General features: G+C 36.5%; 14 non-coding genes across 14 annotated transcripts; all 14 read right to left on the bottom strand.

The window, feature by feature from the left end:
- Positions 1 to 472: 472 nt before the first annotated feature.
- Positions 473 to 544, bottom strand: TRNAE-UUC (transfer RNA glutamic acid (anticodon UUC)). The gene has a single exon. It is a non-coding gene; the product is annotated as a tRNA-Glu (tRNA).
- A 450-nt stretch (positions 545 to 994) lies between these two features.
- TRNAD-GUC (transfer RNA aspartic acid (anticodon GUC)) lies at positions 995 to 1,066 on the bottom strand. Its single transcript has one exon. It is a non-coding gene; the product is annotated as a tRNA-Asp (tRNA).
- Positions 1,067 to 3,229: 2,163 nt separating this feature from the next.
- Positions 3,230 to 3,301, bottom strand: TRNAE-UUC (transfer RNA glutamic acid (anticodon UUC)). The gene has a single exon. It is a non-coding gene; the product is annotated as a tRNA-Glu (tRNA).
- Positions 3,302 to 3,752: 451 nt separating this feature from the next.
- On the bottom strand, positions 3,753 to 3,824 carry TRNAD-GUC (transfer RNA aspartic acid (anticodon GUC)). Its single transcript has one exon. It is a non-coding gene; the product is annotated as a tRNA-Asp (tRNA).
- Positions 3,825 to 5,987: 2,163 nt separating this feature from the next.
- TRNAE-UUC (transfer RNA glutamic acid (anticodon UUC)) lies at positions 5,988 to 6,059 on the bottom strand. The gene has a single exon. It is a non-coding gene; the product is annotated as a tRNA-Glu (tRNA).
- Positions 6,060 to 6,510: 451 nt separating this feature from the next.
- TRNAD-GUC (transfer RNA aspartic acid (anticodon GUC)) lies at positions 6,511 to 6,582 on the bottom strand. Its single transcript has one exon. It is a non-coding gene; the product is annotated as a tRNA-Asp (tRNA).
- A 2,163-nt stretch (positions 6,583 to 8,745) lies between these two features.
- On the bottom strand, positions 8,746 to 8,817 carry TRNAE-UUC (transfer RNA glutamic acid (anticodon UUC)). The gene has a single exon. It is a non-coding gene; the product is annotated as a tRNA-Glu (tRNA).
- Positions 8,818 to 9,263: 446 nt separating this feature from the next.
- TRNAD-GUC (transfer RNA aspartic acid (anticodon GUC)) lies at positions 9,264 to 9,335 on the bottom strand. The gene has a single exon. It is a non-coding gene; the product is annotated as a tRNA-Asp (tRNA).
- Positions 9,336 to 11,499: 2,164 nt separating this feature from the next.
- TRNAE-UUC (transfer RNA glutamic acid (anticodon UUC)) lies at positions 11,500 to 11,571 on the bottom strand. The gene has a single exon. It is a non-coding gene; the product is annotated as a tRNA-Glu (tRNA).
- A 451-nt stretch (positions 11,572 to 12,022) lies between these two features.
- On the bottom strand, positions 12,023 to 12,094 carry TRNAD-GUC (transfer RNA aspartic acid (anticodon GUC)). Its single transcript has one exon. It is a non-coding gene; the product is annotated as a tRNA-Asp (tRNA).
- A 1,528-nt stretch (positions 12,095 to 13,622) lies between these two features.
- TRNAE-UUC (transfer RNA glutamic acid (anticodon UUC)) lies at positions 13,623 to 13,694 on the bottom strand. Its single transcript has one exon. It is a non-coding gene; the product is annotated as a tRNA-Glu (tRNA).
- A 455-nt stretch (positions 13,695 to 14,149) lies between these two features.
- On the bottom strand, positions 14,150 to 14,221 carry TRNAD-GUC (transfer RNA aspartic acid (anticodon GUC)). The gene has a single exon. It is a non-coding gene; the product is annotated as a tRNA-Asp (tRNA).
- Positions 14,222 to 16,384: 2,163 nt separating this feature from the next.
- TRNAE-UUC (transfer RNA glutamic acid (anticodon UUC)) lies at positions 16,385 to 16,456 on the bottom strand. Its single transcript has one exon. It is a non-coding gene; the product is annotated as a tRNA-Glu (tRNA).
- Positions 16,457 to 16,910: 454 nt separating this feature from the next.
- On the bottom strand, positions 16,911 to 16,982 carry TRNAD-GUC (transfer RNA aspartic acid (anticodon GUC)). Its single transcript has one exon. It is a non-coding gene; the product is annotated as a tRNA-Asp (tRNA).
- Positions 16,983 to 17,507: the final 525 nt, after the last annotated feature.

Genomic DNA, 17,507 nt, shown 5'->3' on the forward strand with positions numbered 1-17,507 from the left:
ATTGCAACAATTATGTCCATGAAATAGAATCTCTGAGCTTTCATATTGCTCAAATGAAGATGGCGTATTGGTTATGCGGGAGAAACAATGAGTATTTAGAAAATGTAATTGTTTGAAAGTGATGTGATAAAATTAATGTCATGTATTTGTCAATGCGTGATGTTTCAAGAGTTTGGTTGTCTTAAACGAAGCAAAATTCTTGCAATCATTTCTTCTGAGTAAACGGCCTACATAGTAAATATTGAGCTTGTATGATAGTCAAGGATCGGTTGTGGTTAACTGTTTATATTAAGTGTAGGTCCTTTGTTTGCAAAGGTTGGTGTTTCAAAATTCAATACCAACGTGAATTATATACAAAGTGTTTTACAGTTTATTTTGCGTCAAGTTACTGCTGGTGTGGCATGTCGTAGAAAGCAGATTAAGTTGTCCGATATTTTCTTGTAGGGAACGAAATAAGTGTAGTATAAAAAGGTTCCCATGCCGGGAATCGAACACGGGCCTCCTGGGTGAAAGCCAGGTATCCTAGCCACTAGACCACATGGGATTGCTCTTTTTCTTTTTTCCGTCGTCCAAGGTGTAGGCTACTTCTTGCATTTCATGAGAGTCCAGTTCAATTATTAACCCAGGTAAATATACATCATAATATTCCATATACAAAGTTAACATTGTGATTAGCATCCTTAATATTGTGTTCAACTTGTAGCTGATTTGTTTGTTCCTTTGTGAATTTTGCTGATAATTGTAAGAGATATTGCTATATTATTTTGATGCACGCAACTTGATTTTCTGGTTTGTTTTCAACAAAATCTGAAACACCGTAGTGCGTAAATTTCATTACGTTCCAGAAATACGAGTGGAGGTGTGCGAAATTAGATTCCAACTGTGGGGAATTATCAGTCACTGCTGCAAATCTAGTAGCTCTCAGTCATATGGTGGATTGTAGTCAGCAAGTATTTGCTGAACATAGGTTCGTTTCATAAATCAACAAAATTTTTTCCCTGGCGGGGAATCGAACCCCGGTCTCCCGCGTGACAGGTGGGGATACTAACCACTATACTACCGAGGACCACACATCGTTCGGTAAAATATTTAGTTAACAAATTATTCATTTCTGGCCTTCACTTTCGGTTTGTTGTTTCATCGTATTCTTTCCTCATTTCAACGAGCATCAATATAGAGTGCAGCAGGGAGATATTTTAAATCGTTACGTTGTACGATATATAAAGCTGAACTAAAAATTTGTCATAAAATCCAGCGATCTTTTCAGCATAGCCAATCGTCTATCATCTTACTATTTCGAAGATTCTCCATTTTGAAAGAGTGGTCCTTATCCGTTTGGGGTCACAGTTTCTGCACCTTTCAACTTTCCATTCATTACCTTTCTAAATTCAAATAAATGATTAATTTCGTGTTCTATTTTCACAGTTCGGTTGCTCTTGTAACTGACTTTTTTCCACAAAACCAATCAATATTTCCTATTTCATCATATGGTTGGCAAGTACGCGAACGGAGCCTTCCGAATACGATGGTCAGCTGAGTCACGATTGCAGCTGTGGCCACCAGGCGGCAGTACAAGAGATCCATGTGTTCTTCTGTAAGCCCAAATAGAACTGATTCTTATTTGTGTGGTGTTCTTCAGTGAGTAAAGACATATGAGGGAATAGTGTTGTGGAAGATTGAATTAGTGAAGACGAGCGAAATTTATCATTAGTGAGGAAGTCGAACGGAATCGCCGTATGTAAAGTACAGTAACAAACCCGTCAAGACAGAACTGGCCAGTATAACAAACCCACTTTTATTCTTCATCTTATGATAAGATCCCTCAGTTGTTTGTGGTTTCTCGTATACTGTAAATAGACTTTGCTTAGAATATTATTTCATATAAACATTTCTCTCATTATAATGTTCGTTTTAGTTTGCTAATCCTTGCGATTGTATTTAACGAAATACAACCGTAATTACCTTTCACTGTTGAGAAACGTTTCTCCTTCCTATTCGCAATAATACAACGTTTACCTTTCCTTTACTCTTATAAGTCGAGGCTAAGCTCAAATTAGACAAATGGGCTGCGTTTTCAGGGTTTCAGAACAAGAACAAAGTAAGCAAGAAAAGACACCGTAATAGTAGTTGAAGAAAGTGAATCAACAATATTGTTGTGACAGAATATTAGTCAACTTTAATAGTAATTAATGTTTTGAGCACTAAAGTCATAAAGTTGTGTAGCGCTAAAAAGATTAGAAATAGAGACAAAGAGGAAATATTTTTTCCATGAAGGGTGAGAAAAAGGCAATGCCGTTTCGCAGCTTTCCTTTCATCACCGCATTTTATGATCTGGAAATTAAAAGTTCGTAGTGTTTTGTAAGCGAAATTTTATCAGTTAATCACGAAGAATTGGAAACAAGTTTTGAGAGAAATATTTAAAGCGATAAGTTGAGGGATGTATGTAAGTGTCGTAATCAACAACACTTAACGGTAAGTGAATATCATATAGAAAGTAAGTCTTAGTTATTAAGAAAAAATCATTCTCGAATAGTATGGTAGATTTTAAGTTGTTTGAATTTAGCGATCGTTTCACTAGCAAAGCAATATGTGACATGAACCTCCAGGTCAAGCCAGTGAGAACCAAACCCATTTTCCCACGCTAACGGCACATAGGCCTAGTAAGGAGAAAGCTCGCTAATAATATAATGTTGTCTCCTGATTGAAATATATATGTTTAACAATCTAACTGGTTTTGTCCTTCAAAACATGAATAGAATTGCGACAATTATGTCCATGAAATAGAATCTCTGAGCTTTCATATTGCTCAAATGAAGATGGCGTATTGGTTATGCGGGAGAAACAATGAGTATTTAGAAAATGTAATTGTTTGAAAGTGATGTGATAAAATTAATGTCATGTATTTGTCAATGCGTGATGTTTCAAGAGTTTGGGTGTCTTAAACGAAGCAAAATTCTTGCAATCATTTCTTCTGAGTAAACGGCCTACATAGTAAATATTGAGCTTGTATGATAGTCAAGGATCGGTTGTGGTTAACTGTTTATATTAAGTGTAGGTCCTTTGTTTGCAAAGGTTGGTGTTTCAAAATTCAATACCAACGTGAATTATATACAAAGTGTTTTACAGTTTATTTTGCGTCGAGTTACTACTGGTGTGGCATGTCGTAGAAAGCAGATTAAGTTGTCCGATATTTTCTTGTAGGGAACGAAATAAGTGTAGTATAAAAAGGTTCCCATGCCGGGAATCGAACCCGGGCCTCCTGGGTGAAAGCCAGGTATCCTAGCCACTAGACCACATGGGATTGCTCTTTTTTTTTCCGTCGTCCAAGGTGTAGGCTACTTCTTGCATTTCATGAGAGTCCAGTTCAATTATTAACCCAGGTAAATATAGATCATAATATTCCATATACAAAGTTAACATTGTGATTAGCATCCTTAATATTGTGTTCAACTTGTAGCTGATTTGTTTGTTCCTTTGTGAATTTTGCTGATAATTGTAAGAGATATTGCTATATTATTTTGATGCACGCAACTTGATTTTCTGGTTTGTTTTCAACAAAATCTGAAACACCGTAGTGCGTAAATTTCATTACGTTCCAGAAATACGAGTGGAGGTGTGCGAAATTAGATTCCAACTGTGGGGAATTATCAGTCACTGCTGCAAATCTAGTAGCTCTCAGTCATATGGTGGATTGTAGTCAGGAAGTATTTGCTGAACATAGGTTCGTTTCATAAATCAACAAAATTTCTTTTCTCCCCGGCGGGGAATCGAACCCCGGTCTCCCGCGTGACAGGCGGGGATACTAACCACTATACTACCAAGGACCACACATCGTTCGGCAAAATATTTAGTTAACAAATTATTCATTTCTGGCCTTCACTTTTGGTTTGTTGTTTCATCGTATTCTTTCCTCATTTCAACGAGCATCAATATAGAGTGCAGCAGGGAGATATTTTAAATCGTTACGTTGTACGATATATAAAGCTGAACTAAAAATTTGTCATAAAATCCAGCGATCCTTTCAGCATAGCCAATCGTCTATCATCTTACTATTTCGAAGATTCTCCATTTTGAAAGAGTGGTCCTTATCCGTTTGGGGTCACAGTTTCTGCACCTTTCAACTTTCCATTCATTACCTTTCTAAATTCAAGTAAATGATTAATTTCGTGTTCTATTTTCACAGTTCGGTTGCTCTTGTAACTGACTTTTTTCCACAAAACCAATCAATATTTCCTATTTCATCATATGGTTGGCAAGTACGCGAACGGAGCCTTCCGAATACGATGGTCAGCTGAGTCACGATTGCAGCTGTGGCCACCAGGCGGCAGTACAAGAGATCCATGTGTTCTTCTGTAAGCCCAAATAGAACTGATTCTTATTTGTGTGGTGTTCTTCAGTGAGTAAAGACATATGAGGGAATAGTGTTGTGGAAGATTGAATTAGTGAAGACGAGCGAAATTTATCATTAGTGAGGAAGTCGAACGGAATCGCCGTATGTAAAGTACAGTAACAAACTTGTCAAGACAGAACTGGCCAGTATAACAAACCCACTTTTATTCTTCATCTTATGATAAGATCCCTCAGTTGTTTGTGGTTTCTCGTATACTGTAAATAGACTTTGCTTAGAATATTATTTCATATAAACATTTCTCTCATTATAATGTTCGTTTTAGTTTGCTAATCCTTGCGATTGTATTTAACGAAATACAACCGTAATTACCTTTCACTGTTGAGAAACGTTTCTCCTTCCTATTCGCAATAATACAACGTTTACCTTTCCTTTACTCTTATAAGTCGAGGCTAAGCTCAAATTAGACAAATGGGCTGCGTTTTCAGGGTTTCAGAACAAGAACAAAGTAAGCAAGAAAAGACACCGTAATAGTAGTTGAAGAAAGTGAATCAACAATATTGTTGTGACAGAATATTAGTCAACTTTAATAGTAATTAATGTTTTGAGCACTAAAGTCATAAAGTTGTGTAGCGCTAAAAAGATTAGAAATAGAGACAAAGAGGAAATATTTTTTCCATGAAGGGTGAGAAAAAGGCAATGCCGTTTCGCAGCTTTCCTTTCATCACCGCATTTTATGATCTGGAAATTAAAAGTTCGTAGTGTTTTGTAAGCGAAATTTTATCAGTTAATCACGAAGAATTGGAAACAAGTTTTGAGAGAAATATTTAAAGCGATAAGTTGAGGGATGTATGTAAGTGTCGTAATCAACAACACTTAACGGTAAGTGAATATCATATAGAAAGTAAGTCTTAGTTATTAAGAAAAAATCATTCTCGAATAGTATGGTAGATTTTAAGTTGTTTGAATTTAGCGATCGTTTCACTAGCAAAGCAATATGTGACATGAACCTCCAGGTCAAGCCAGTGAGAACCAAACCCATTTTCCCACGCTAACGGCACATAGGCCTAGTAAGGAGAAAGCTCGCTAATAATATAATGTTGTCTCCTGATTGAAATATATATGTTTAACAATCTAACTGGTTTTGTCCTTCAAAACATGAATAGAATTGCAACAATTATGTCCATGAAATAGAATCTCTGAGCTTTCATATTGCTCAAATGAAGATGGCGTATTGGTTATGCGGGAGAAACAATGAGTATTTAGAAAATGTAATTGTTTGAAAGTGATGTGATAAAATTAATGTCATGTATTTGTCAATGCGTGATGTTTCAAGAGTTTGGGTGTCTTAAACGAAGCAAAATTCTTGCAATCATTTCTTCTGAGTAAACGGCCTACATAGTAAATATTGAGCTTGTATGATAGTCAAGGATCGGTTGTGGTTAACTGTTTATATTAAGTGTAGGTCCTTTGTTTGCAAAGGTTGGTGTTTCAAAATTCAATACCAACGTGAATTATATACAAAGTGTTTTACAGTTTATTTTGCGTCAAGTTACTGCTGGTGTGGCATGTCGTAGAAAGCAGATTAAGTTGTCCGATATTTTCTTGTAGGGAACGAAATAAGTGTAGTATAAAAAGGTTCCCATGCCGGGAATCGAACACGGGCCTCCTGGGTGAAAGCCAGGTATCCTAGCCACTAGACCACATGGGATTGCTCTTTTTGTTTTTTCCGTCGTCCAAGGTGTAGGCTACTTCTTGCATTTCATGAGAGTCCAGTTCAATTATTAACCCAGGTAAATATACATCATAATATTCCATATACAAAGTTAACATTGTGATTAGCATCCTTAATATTGTGTTCAACTTGTAGCTGATTTGTTTGTTCCTTTGTGAATTTTGCTGATAATTGTAAGAGATATTGCTATATTATTTTGATGCACGCAACTTGATTTTCTGGTTTGTTTTCAACAAAATCTGAAACACCGTAGTGCGTAAATTTCATTACGTTCCAGAAATACGAGTGGAGGTGTGCGAAATTAGATTCCAACTGTGGGGAATTATCAGTCACTGCTGCAAATCTAGTAGCTCTCAGTCATATGGTGGATTGTAGTCAGCAAGTATTTGCTGAACATGGGTTCGTTTCATAAATCAACAAAATTTTTTTCCCTGGCGGGGAATCGAACCCCGGTCTCCCGCGTGACAGGTGGGGATACTAACCACTATACTACCGAGGACCACACATCGTTCGGTAAAATATTTAGTAAACAAATTATTCATTTCTGGCCTTCACTTTCGGTTTGTTGTTTCATCGTATTCTTTCCTCATTTCAACGAGCATCAATATAGAGTGCAGCAGGGAGATATTTTAAATCGTTACGTTGTACGATATATAAAGCTGAACTAAAAATTTGTCATAAAATCCAGCGATCCTTTCAGCATAGCCAATCGTCTATCATCTTACTATTTCGAAGATTCTCCATTTTGAAAGAGTGGTCCTTATCCGTTTGGGGTCACAGTTTCTGCACCTTTCAACTTTCCATTCATTACCTTTCTAAATTCAAATAAATGATTAATTTCGTGTTCTATTTTCACAGTTCGGTTGCTCTTGTAACTGACTTTTTTCCACAAAACCAATCAATATTTCCTATTTCATCATATGGTTGGCAAGTACGCGAACGGAGCCTTCCGAATACGATGGTCAGCTGAGTCACGATTGCAGCTGTGGCCACCAGGCGGCAGTACAAGAGATCCATGTGTTCTTCTGTAAGCCCAACTAGAACTGATTCTTATTTGTGTGGTGTTCTTCAGTGAGTAAAGACATATGAGGGAATAGTGTTGTGGAAGATTGAATTAGTGAAGACGAGCGAAATTTATCATTAGTGAGGAAGTCGAACGGAATCGCCGTATGTAAAGTACAGTAACAAACCCGTCAAGACAGAACTGGCCAGTATAACAAACCCACTTTTATTCTTCATCTTATGATAAGATCCCTCAGTTGTTTGTGGTTTCTCGTATACTGTAAATAGACTTTGCTTAGAATATTATTTCATATAAACATTTCTCTCATTATAATGTTCGTTTTAGTTTGCTAATCCTTGCGATTGTATTTAACGAAATACAACCGTAATTACCTTTCACTGTTGAGAAACGTTTCTCCTTCCTATTCGCAATAATACAACGTTTACCTTTCCTTTACTCTTATAAGTCGAGGCTAAGCTCAAATTAGACAAATGGGCTGCGTTTTCAGGGTTTCAGAACAAGAACAAAGTAAGCAAGAAAAGACACCGTAATAGTAGTTGAAGAAAGTGAATCAACAATATTGTTGTGACAGAATATTAGTCAACTTTAATAGTAATTAATGTTTTGAGCACTAAAGTCATAAAGTTGTGTAGCGCTAAAAAGATTAGAAATAGAGACAAAGAGGAAATATTTTTTCCATGAAGGGTGAGAAAAAGGCAATGCCGTTTCGCAGCTTTCCTTTCATCACCGCATTTTATGATCTGGAAATTAAAAGTTCGTAGTGTTTTGTAAGCGAAATTTTATCAGTTAATCACGAAGAATTGGAAACAAGTTTTGAGAGAAATATTTAAAGCGATAAGTTGAGGGATGTATGTAAGTGTCGTAATCAACAACACTTAACGGTAAGTGAATATCATATAGAAAGTAAGTCTTAGTTATTAAGAAAAAATCATTCTCGAATAGTATGGTAGATTTTAAGTTGTTTGAATTTAGCGATCGTTTCACTAGCAAAGCAATATGTGACATGAACCTCCAGGTCAAGCCAGTGAGAACCAAACCCATTTTCCCACGCTAACGGCACATAGGCCTAGTAAGGAGAAAGCTCGCTAATAATATAATGTTGTCTCCTGATTGAAATATATATGTTTAACAATCTAACTGGTTTTGTCCTTCAAAACATGAATAGAATTGCAACAATTATGTCCATGAAATAGAATCTCTGAGCTTTCATATTGCTCAAATGAAGATGGCGTATTGGTTATGCGGGAGAAACAATGAGTATTTAGAAAATGTAATTGTTTGAAAGTGATGTGATAAAATTAATGTCATGTATTTGTCAATGCGTGATGTTTCAAGAGTTTGGGTGTCTTAAACGAAGCAAAATTCTTGCAATCATTTCTTCTGAGTAAACGGCCTACATAGTAAATATTGAGCTTGTATGATAGTCAAGGATCGGTTGTGGTTAACTGTTTATATTAAGTGTAGGTCCTTTGTTTGCAAAGGTTGGTGTTTCAAAATTCAATACCAACGTGAATTATATACAAAGTGTTTTACAGTTTATTTTGCGTCAAGTTACTGCTGGTGTGGCATGTCGTAGAAAGCAGATTAAGTTGTCCGATATTTTCTTGTAGGGAACGAAATAAGTGTAGTATAAAAAGGTTCCCATGCCGGGAATCGAACCCGGGCCTCCTGGGTGAAAGCCAGGTATCCTAGCCACTAGACCACATGGGATTGCTCTTTTTCTTTTTTCCGTCGTCCAAGGTGTAGGCTACTTCTTGCATTTCATGAGAGTCCAGTTCAATTATTAACCCAGGTAAATATAGATCATAATATTCCATATACAAAGTTAACATTGTGATTAGCATCCTTAATATTGTGTTCAACTTGTAGCTGATTTGTTTGTTCCTTTGTGAATTTTGCTGATAATTGTAAGAGATATTGCTATATTATTTTGATGCACGCAACTTGATTTTCTGGTTTGTTTTCAACAAAATCTGAAATATCGTAGTGCGTAAATTTCATTACGTTCCAGAAATACGAGTGCGAAATTAGATTCCAACTGTGGGGAATTATCAGTCACTGCTGCAAATCTAGTAGCTCTCAGTCATATGGTGGATTTTAGTCAGCAAGTATTTGCTGAACATAGGTTCGTTTCATAAATCAACAAAATTTCTTTTCTCCCCGGCGAGGAATCGAACCCCGGTCTCCCGCGTGACAGGCGGGGATACTAACCACTATACTACCGAGGACCACACATCGTTCGGTAAAATATTTAGTTAACAAATTATTCATTTCTGGCCTTCACTTTCGGTTTGTTGTTTCATTGTATTCTTTCCTCATTTCAACGAGCATCAATATAGAGTGCAGCGGGGAGATATTTTAAATCGTTACGTTGTACGATATATAAAGCTGAACTAAAAATTTGTCATAAAATACAGCGATCCTTTCAGCATAGCCAATCGTCTATCATCTTACTATTTCGAAGATTCTCCATTTTGAAAGAGTGGTCCTTATCCGTTTGGGGTCACAGTTTCTGCACCTTTCAACTTTTCATTCATTACCTTTCTAAATTCAAATAAATGATTAATTTCGTGTTCTATTTTCACAGTTCGGTTGCTCTTGTAACTGACTTTTTTTCCACAAAACCAATCAATATTTCCTATTTCGTCATATGGTTGGCAAGTACGCGAACGGAGCCTTCCGAATACGATGGTCAGCTGAGTCACGATTGCAGCTGTGGCCACCAGGCGGCAGTACAAGAGATCCATGTGTTCTTCTGTAAGCCCAACTAGAACTGATTCTTATTTGTGTGGTGTTCTTCAGTGAGTAAAGACATATGAGGGAATAGTGTTGTGGAAGATTGAATTAGTGAAGACGAGCGAAATTTATCATTAGTGAGGAAGTCGAACGGAATCGCCGTATGTAAAGTACAGTAACAAACCCGTCAAGACAGAACTGGCCAGTATAACAAACCCACTTTTATTCTTCATCTTATGATAAGATCCCTCAGTTGTTTGTGGTTTCTCGTAAACTGTAAATAGACTTTGCTTAGAATATTATTTCATATAAACATTTCTCTCATTATAATGTTCGTTTTAGTTTGCTAATCCTTGCGATTGTATTTAACGAAATACAACCGTAATTACCTTTCACTGTTGAGAAACGTTTCTCCTTCCTATTCGCAATAATACAACGTTTACCTTTCCTTTACTCTTATAAGTCGAGGCTAAGCTCAAATTAGACAAATGGGCTGCGTTTTCAGGGTTTCAGAACAAGAACAAAGTAAGCAAGAAAAGACACCGTAATAGTAGTTGAAGAAAGTGAATCAACAATATTGTTGTGACAGAATATTAGTCAACTTTAATAGTAATTAATGTTTTGAGCACTAAAGTCATAAAGTTGTGTAGCGCTAAAAAGATTAGAAATAGAGACAAAGAGGAAATATTTTTTCCATGAAGGGTGAGAAAAAGGCAATGCCGTTTCGCAGCTTTCCTTTCATCACCGCATTTTATGATCTGGAAATTAAAAGTTCGTAGTGTTTTGTAAGCGAAATTTTATCAGTTAATCACGAAGAATTGGAAACAAGTTTTGAGAGAAATATTTAAAGCGATAAGTTGAGGGATGTATGTAAGTGTCGTAATCAACAACACTTAACGGTAAGTGAATATCATATAGAAAGTAAGTCTTAGTTATTAAGAAAAAATCATTCTCGAATAGTATGGTACATTTTAAGTTGTTTGAATTTAGCGATCGTTTCACTAGCAAAGCAATATGTGACATGAACCTCCAGGTCAAGCCAGTGAGAACCAAACCCATTTTCCCACGCTAACGGCACATAGGCCTAGTAAGGAGAAAGCTCACTAATAATATAATGTTGTCTCCTGATTGAAATATATATGTTTAACAATCTAACTGGTTTTGTCCTTCAAAACATGAATAGAATTGCAACAATTATGTCCATGAAATAGAATCTCTGAGCTTTCATATTGCTCAAATGAAGATGGCGTATTGGTTATGCGGGAGAAACAATGAGTATTTAGAAAATGTAATTGTTTGAAAGTGATGTGATAAAATTAATGTCATGTATTTGTCAATGCGTGATGTTTCAAGAGTTTGGGTGTCTTAAACGAAGCAAAATTCTTGCAATCATTTCTTCTGAGTAAACGGCCTACATAGTAAATATTGAGCTTGTATGATAGTCAAGGATCGGTTGTGGTTAACTGTTTATATTAAGTGTAGGTCCTTTGTTTGCAAAGGTTGGTGTTTCAAAATTCAATACCAACGTGAATTATATACAAAGTGTTTTACAGTTTATTTTGCGTCAAGTTACTACTGGTGTGGCATGTCGTAGAAAGCAGATTAAGTTGTCCGATATTTTCTTGTAGGGAACGAAATAAGTGTAGTATAAAAAGGTTCCCATGCCGGGAATCGAACCCGGGCCTCCTGGGTGAAAGCCAGGTATCCTAACCACTAGACCACATGGGATTGCTCTTTTTTTTTCCGTCGTCCAAGGTGTAGGCTACTTCTTGCATTTCATGAGAGTCCAGTTCAATTATTAACTCAGGTAAATATAGATCATAATATTCCGTATACAAAGTTAACATTGTGATTAGCATCCTTAATATTGTGTTCAACTTGTAGCTGATTTGTTTGTTCCTTTGTGAATTTTGCTGATAATTGTAAGAGATATTGCTATATTATTTTGATGCACGCAACTTGATTTTCTGGTTTGTTTTCAACAAAATCTGAAACACCGTAGTGCGTAAATTTCATTACGTTCCAGAAATACGAGTGGAGGTGTGCGAAATTAGATTCCAACTGTGGGGAATTATCAGTCACTGCTGCAAATCTAGTAGCTCTCAGTCATATGGTGGATTTTAGTCAGCAAGTATTTGCTGAACATAGGTTCGTTTCATAAATCAACAAAATTTCTTTTCTCCCCGGCGGGGAATAGAACCCCGGTCTCCCGCGTGACAGGCGGGGATACTAACCACTATACTACCGAGGACCACACATCGTTCGGTAAAATATTTAGTTAACAAATTATTCATTTCTGGCCTTCACTTTCGGTTTGTTGTTTCATTGTATTATTTCCTCATTTCAACGAGCATCAATATAGAGTGCAGCGGGGAGATATTTTAAATCGTTACGTTGTACGATATATAAAGCTGAACTAAAAATTTGTCATAAAATCCAGCGATCCTTTCAGCATAGCCAATCGTCTATCATCTTACTATTTCGAAGATTCTCCATTTTGAAAGAGTGGTCCTTATCCGTTTGGGGTCACAGTTTCTGCACCTTTCAACTTTTCATTCATTACCTTTCTAAATTCAAATAAATGATTAATTTCGTGTTCTATTTTAACAGTTCGGTTGCTCTTGTAACTGACTTTTTTTCCACAAAACCAATCAATATTTCCTATTTCATCATATGGTTGGCAAGTACGCGAACGGAGCCTTCCGAATACGATGGTCAGCTGAGTCACGATTGCAGCTGTGACCACCAGCACTAAAGTCATAAAGTTGTGTAGCGCTAAAAAGATTAGAAATAGAGACAAAGAGGAAATATTTTTTCCATGAAGGGTGAGAAAAAGGCAATGCCGTTTCGCAGCTTTCCTTTCATCACCGCATTTTATGATCTGGAAATTAAAAGTTCGTAGTGTTTTGTAAGCGAAATTTTATCAGTTAATCACGAAGAATTGGAAACAAGTTTTGAGAGAAATATTTTAAGCGATAAGTTGAGGGATGTATGTAAGTGTCGTAATCAACAACACTTAACGGTAAGTGAATATCATATAGAAAGTAAGTCTTAGTTATTAAGAAAAAATCATTCTCGAAAAGTATGGTACATTTTAAGTGTTTTGAATTTAGCGATCGTTTCACTAGTAAAGCAATATGTGACATGAACCTCCAGGTCAAGCCAGTGAGAACCAAACCCATTTTCCCACGCTAACGGCACATAGGCCTAGTAAGGAGAAAGCTCGCTAATAATATAATGTTGTCTCCTGATTGAAATATATATGTTTAACAATCTAACTGGTTTTGTCCTTCAAAACATGAATAGAATTGCAACAATTATGTCCATGAAATAGAATCTCTGAGCTTTCATATTGCTCAAATGAAGATGGCGTATTGGTTATGCGGGAGAAACAATGAGTATTTAGAAAATGTAATTGTTTGAAAGTGATGTGATAAAATTAATGTCATGTATTTGTCAATGCGTGATGTTTCAAGAGTTTGGGTGTCTTAAACGAAGCAAAATTCTTGCAATCATTTCTTCTGAGTAAACGGCCTACATAGTAAATATTGAGCTTGTATGATAGTCAAGGATCGGTTGTGGTTAACTGTTTATATTAAGTGTAGGTCCTTTGTTTGCAAAGGTTGGTGTTTCAAAATTCAATACCAACGTGAATTATATACAAAGTGTTTTACAGTTTATTTTGCGTCAAGTTACTGCTGGTGTGGCATGTCGTAGAAAGCAGATTAAGTTGTCCGATATTTTCTTGTACGGAACGAAATAAGTGTAGTATAAAAAGGTTCCCATGCCGGGAATCGAACCCGGGCCTCCTGGGTGAAAGCCAGGTATCCTAGCCACTAGACCACATGGGATTGCTCTTTTTCTTTTTTCCGTCGTCCAAGGTGTAGGCTACTTCTTGCATTTCATGAGAGTCCAGTTCAATTATTAACCCAGGTAAATATAGATCATAATATTCCATATACAAAGTTAACATTGTGATTAGCATCCTTAATATTGTGTTCAACTTGTAGCTGATTTGTTTGTTCCTTTGTGAATTTTGCTGATAATTGTAAGAGATATTGCTATATTATTTTGATGCACGCAACTTGATTTTCTGGTTTGTTTTCAACAAAATCTGAAACACCGTAGTGCGTAAATTTCATTACGTTCCAGAAATACGAGTGGAGGTGTGCGAAATTAGATTCCAACTGTGGGGAAGTTATCAGTCACTGCTGCAAATCTAGTAGCTCTCAGTCAAATGGTGGATTTTAGTCAGCAAGTATTTGCTGAACATAGGTTCGTTTCATAAATCAACAAAATTTCTTTTCTCCCCGGCGGGGAATCGAACCCCGGTCTCCCGCGTGACAGGCGGGGATACTAACCACTATACTACCGAGGACCACACATCGTTCGGCAAAACATTTAGTTAAAAAATTATTCATTTCTGGCCTTCACTTTCGGTTTGTTGTTTCATCGTATTCTTTCCTCATTTCAACGAGCATCAATATAGAGTGCAGCAGGGAGATATTTTAAATCGTTACGTTGTACGATATATAAAGCTGAACTAAAAATTTGTCATAAAATCCAGCGATCCTTTCAGCATAGCCAATCGTCTATCATCTTACTATTTCGAAGATTCTCCATTTTGAAAGAGTGGTCCTTATCCGTTTGGGGTCAAAGTTTCTGCACCTTTCAACTTTCCATTCATTACCTTTCTAAATTCAAATAAATGATTAATTTCGTGTTCTATTTTCACAGTTCGGTTGCTCTTGTAACTGACTTTTTTCCACAAAACCAATCAATATTTCCTATTTCATCATATGGTTGGCAAGTACGCGAACGGAGCCTTCCGAATACGATGGTCAGCTGAGTCACGATTGCAGCTGTGGCCACCAGGCGGCAGTACAAGAGATACATGTGTTCTTCTGTAAGCCCAAATAGAACTGATTCTTATTTGTGTGGTGTTCTTCAGTGAGTAAAGACATATGAGGGAATAGTGTTGTAGAAGATTGAATTAGTGAAGACGAGCGAAATTTATCATTAGTGAGGAAGTCGAACGGAATCGCCGTATGTAAAGTACAGTAACAAACCCGTCAAGACAGAACTGGCCAGTATAACAAACCCACTTTTATTCTTCATCTTATGATAAGATCCCTCAGTTGTTTGTGGTTTCTCGTATACTGTAAATAGACTTTGCTTAGAATATTATTTCATATAAACATTTCTCTCATTATAATGTTCGTTTTAGTTTGCTAATCCTTGCGATTGTATTTAACGAAATACAACCGTAATTACCTTTCACTGTTGAGAAACGTTTCTCCTTCCTATTCGCAATAATACAACGTTTACCTTTCCTTTACTCTTATAAGTCGAGGCTAAGCTCAAATTAGACAAATGGGCTGCGTTTTCAGGGTTTCAGAACAAGAACAAAGTAAGCAAGAAAAGACACCGTAATAGTAGTTGAAGAAAGTGAATCAACAATATTGTTGTGACAGAATATTAGTCAACTTTAATAGTAATTAATGTTTTGAGCACTAAAGTCATAAAGTTGTGTAGCGCTAAAAAGATTAGAAATAGAGACAAAGAGGAAATATTTTTTCCATGAAGGGTGAGAAAAAGGCAATGCCGTTTCGCAGCTTTCCTTTCATCACCGCATTTTATGATCTGGAAATTAAAAGTTCGTAGTGTTTTGTAAGCGAAATTTTATCAGTTAATCACGAAGAATTGGAAACAAGTTTTGAGAGAAATATTTAAAGCGATAAGTTGAGGGATGTATGTAAGTGTCGTAATCAACAACACTTAACGGTAAGTGAATATCATATAGAAAGTAAGTCTTAGTTATTAAGAAAAAATCATTCTCGAATAGTATGGTAGATTTTAAGTTGTTTGAATTTAGCGATCGTTTCACTAGCAAAGCAATATGTGACATGAACCTCCAGGTCAAGCCAGTGAGAACCAAACCCATTTTCCCACGCTAACGGCACATAGGCCTAGTAAGGAGAAAGCTCGCTAATAATATAATGTTGTCTCCTGATTGAAATATATATGTTTAACAATCTAACTGGTTTTGTCCTTCAAAACATGAATAGAATTGCAACAATTATGTCCATGAAATAGAATCTCTGAGCTTTCATATTGCTCAAATGAAGATGGCGTATTGGTTATGCGGGAGAAACAATGAGTATTTAGAAAATGTAATTGTTTGAAAGTGATGTGATAAAATTAATGTCATGTATTTGTCAATGCGTGATGTTTCAAGAGTTTGGGTGTCTTAAACGAAGCAAAATTCTTGCAATCATTTCTTCTGAGTAAACGGCCTACATAGTAAATATTGAGCTTGTATGATAGTCAAGGATCGGTTGTGGTTAACTGTTTATATTAAGTGTAGGTCCTTTGTTTGCAAAGGTTGGTGTTTCAAAATTCAATACCAACGTGAATTATATACAAAGTGTTTTACAGTTTATTTTGCGTCAAGTTACTGCTGGTGTGGCATGTCGTAGAAAGCAGATTAAGATGTCCGATATTTTCTTGTACGGAACGAAATAAGTGTAGTATAAAAAGGTTCCCATGCCGGGAATCGAACCCGGGCCTCCTGGGTGAAAGCCAGGTATCCTAGCCACTAGACCACATGGGATTGCTCTTTTTCTTTTTTCCGTCGTCCAAGGTGTAGGCTACTTCTTGCATTTCATGAGAGTCCAGTTCAATTATTAACCCAGGTAAATATACATCATAATATTCCATATACAAAGTTAACATTGTGATTAGCATCCTTAATATTGTGTTCAACTTGTAGCTGATTTGTTTGTTCCTTTGTGAATTTTGCTGATAATTGTAAGAGATATTGCTATATTATTTTGATGCACGCAACTTGATTTTCTGGTTTGTTTTCAACAAAATCTGAAACACCGTAGTGCGTAAATTTCATTACGTTCCAGAAATACGAGTGGAGGTGTGCGAAATTAGATTCCAACTGTGGGGAATTATCAGTCACTGCTGCAAATCTAGTAGCTCTCAGTCATATGGTGGATTGTAGTCAGCAAGTATTTGCTGAACATAGGTTCGTTTCATAAATCAACAAAATTTCTTTTCTCCCCGGCGGGGAATCGAACCCCGGTCTCCCGCGTGACAGGCGGGGATACTAACCACTATACTACCGATGACCACACATCGTTCGGCAAAATATTTAGTTAACAAATTATTCATTTCTGGCCTTCACTTTCGGTTTGTTGTTTCATCGTATTCTTTCCTCATTTCAACGAGCATCAATATAGAGTGCAGCGGGGAGATATTTTAAATCGTTACGTTGTACGATATATAAAGCTGAACTAAAAATTTGTCATAAAATCCAGCGATCCTTTCAGCATAGCCAATCGTCTATCATCTTACTATTTCGAAGATTCTCCATTTTGAAAGAGTGGTCCTTATCCGTTTGGGGTCACAGTTTCTGCACCTTTCAACTTTCCATTCATTACCTTTCTAAATTCAAATAAATGATTAATTTCGTGTTCTATTTTCACAGTTCGGTTGCTCTTGTAACTGACTTTTTTCCACAAAACCAAACAATATTTCCTATTTCATCATATGGTTGGCAAGTACGCGAACGGAGCCTTCCGAATACGATGGTCAGCTGAGTCACGATTGCAGCTGTGGCCACCAGGCGGCAGTACAAGAGATCCATGTGTTCT

Source organism: Thermobia domestica, chromosome 10 (genome assembly GCF_964235325.1).
Source record: "Thermobia domestica chromosome 10, izTheDome1.hap1.1, whole genome shotgun sequence".
Taxonomy (NCBI): Eukaryota; Metazoa; Arthropoda; class Insecta; order Zygentoma; family Lepismatidae; genus Thermobia; species Thermobia domestica.